Source organism: Rhinopithecus bieti, unplaced genomic scaffold (genome assembly GCF_001698545.2).
Source record: "Rhinopithecus bieti isolate Rb0 unplaced genomic scaffold, ASM169854v2 scaffold_61465, whole genome shotgun sequence".
Taxonomy (NCBI): Eukaryota; Metazoa; Chordata; class Mammalia; order Primates; family Cercopithecidae; genus Rhinopithecus; species Rhinopithecus bieti.
Window position 1 is genome coordinate 342,371 of NW_016824041.1, and position 2,658 is coordinate 345,028.

Here is a 2,658-nt window from a genome sequence, read left to right on the forward strand (position 1 = left end):
TAAGGACTGGCAGAGACACAACAAAAAAAGAGAATTTTAGACCAATATCCCTGATGAACATCGATGCAAAAATCCTCAATAAAATACTGGCAAACCGGATTCAGCAGCACATCAAAAAGCTTATCCACCATGATCAAGTGGGCTTCATCCCTGGGATGCAAGGCTGGTTCAACATTCGCAAATCAATAAACATAATCCAGCATATAAACAGAACCAAAGACAAGAACCACATGATTATCTCAATAGATGCAGAAAAGGCTTTTGAGAAAAAGGAGTTATACCTGATATAAATGACGAATTGATGGGTGCTGACGAGTTGATGGGTGCAGCACCCCAACATGGCACAAGTATACATATATAACAAACCTGCACATTATGCACATGTACCCTAGAACTTAAAGTATAATAATAATAATAATAAAAAGAATATTACTAAACAACAACAACAAAAAAACTTAAAACAGAGGTATCATTTGACCCAGCAATCCCATTACTAGATATATTCTCAAAGAAAAATAGATCATTATACCAAAAAATACATGCATGCATATGTTCATTACTGCGGTATTCAAAACAGCAAAGACATGGAATCTGCCTGGGTACCCATCAATGATTAATTAGAAAAATAAAATGTGGTACATATCCATCATGGAATACTACACAACCATAAAAAATGGTAACATCATACCCTTTGAAGCAACATGGATGGAGCTGGGGGATATAATACTAAATGAATTAACACAGGGACACAAAACAAAATTCTGCATTTTCTCACCTATAAGTGGGAGCTAAACATTGAGCATCCAAGGACATAAACATAAGAATAAAAGACACCACAGACTACTAGGGGTGGGCAAGGAGGTTGGTGTGGGTTCAAACACTACTTATTGGGTACTAGATTCACTATTTGGGTGCAGTATACCCGTGTAACAACCTGTGCATGTACCTTCCTGTGTCTAAAAGGAAAGTTGAAAAAAATTAGCAAAGAAAAGTCTAAAACTATGTGGCTTTACTGATGCATTCTACCAAACATATAAAAAGTAATTTATATCAAACTTTCTCAAGCTCCCTCAAAAAAATTGAAGGGGAGGAAATACTTCAAAACTCTTTTATGAAGACAATATTATCCTGATACCAAAGCCAAGTGAGGACTTACACAAAATGGAAATTACAAGGAATTACTCCTAATGAACACAGTTGCTAAAATCTTCAATAAAACATTTTCAAATTGAACTTAACATCACATTAAAATATTCATATACCTTTATATAGTGAGATTTATTCCTGGAATGCAGGGATGATATAAACAATGCAGAACAATAAAAGAGATACACCACATTAATGAAATAAAGGATAAAAATCCCACAGTAATCTTAATAAAAGCAAAAAAATAATTTGACAAATTAAATATCCCTTCATAGAAGTAACGTACTCAAGCTTTACAAAGGCCAGATATGACAACCCCGCAGCTAATATACTCAATGGTGAAATGCCAAAAGCTTTTCCTCTAAGATAAGAAGAAGGCAAAGATGCTCACTCTTGCCCCTTTAATTCAACATAATACTGGAAGTTCCAGTCAGAGCAATTATACAAGAAGTATAAACAAAAGATAACCAAAAGGAAGAAGCAAAATTGCCTGTGTTTGCAGGGGACATGCTCTTAAATAGAGAAATACCTAAACATTCCATCCAAAAACTGTTAGAACCAATGAATGAATTCAGTAAACCAGTGAATTCATTAAAGTTGAGGAAATAAAATCAACATACAAAAATCAGTTGCATTTGGATACAGAAACAAAAACCTATCTGGAAAAGGAATTAAGAAAACAATCCCACTTACAATAGCATCAAAGAGAATAAAATACTTAGGAATAAATTTAACAAAGGAAGTAAAAGACCTGTATGCTGAAAACTATGAAACATTGATGAGAGAAACTGAAGAAAATACAAATAAATGAAAAGATATCCCAAGTTCATGGATTAGAAGAATCAATATTGTTGAAATATCCACACTACCCAGTGTGATCTACAGATTCCATGCAATCCCTATAAAGAGTCCAATGACATTTTTCACATAAATAGAAAAAAAAACTAAAATACATGTGAAACCTTAAAAGTCCCCAAAGCAATCTTGAGTAACAACAAAACTGAAGGCATAATACTTCCTGATTTCAAATTGTATATAAAAAGTTTATTTATTAAAATAGCATGGTATGCAGACCAGCGGATCAGAATAGAAGACCTAGAAATAAATCCATCAATTTATTGTCAATTTCTTTTCAACAAAGACATCAAAAATATACAATGGAGAAAGGATTGTCTCATAAATAAATGGTGTTGAGAAAACTAGATATCTACATGTTAAAAAAGTGAAAATTGATCACTACCTTACACTGTATAGAAATAACCAATTCAAAGTGCAATACAAACTAAAGATCTAAAACTGTAAAACTCTTAGAATAAAACAGGGGAAAAGCTCCATGACATTGGTCTCAGTTACAACTTTTCTTAAAAAAAATATTTCACCAGATGCACAGGCAATAAAGGAAAAAATAAACAAGTAGTACTACCTTAAACAAAATTTTTTCTGGTCAAAAAAGGAAACAATCAACAAAATTAGAATGAAATTTATAGAAAGGGAAAAATATTTGCAAAACAT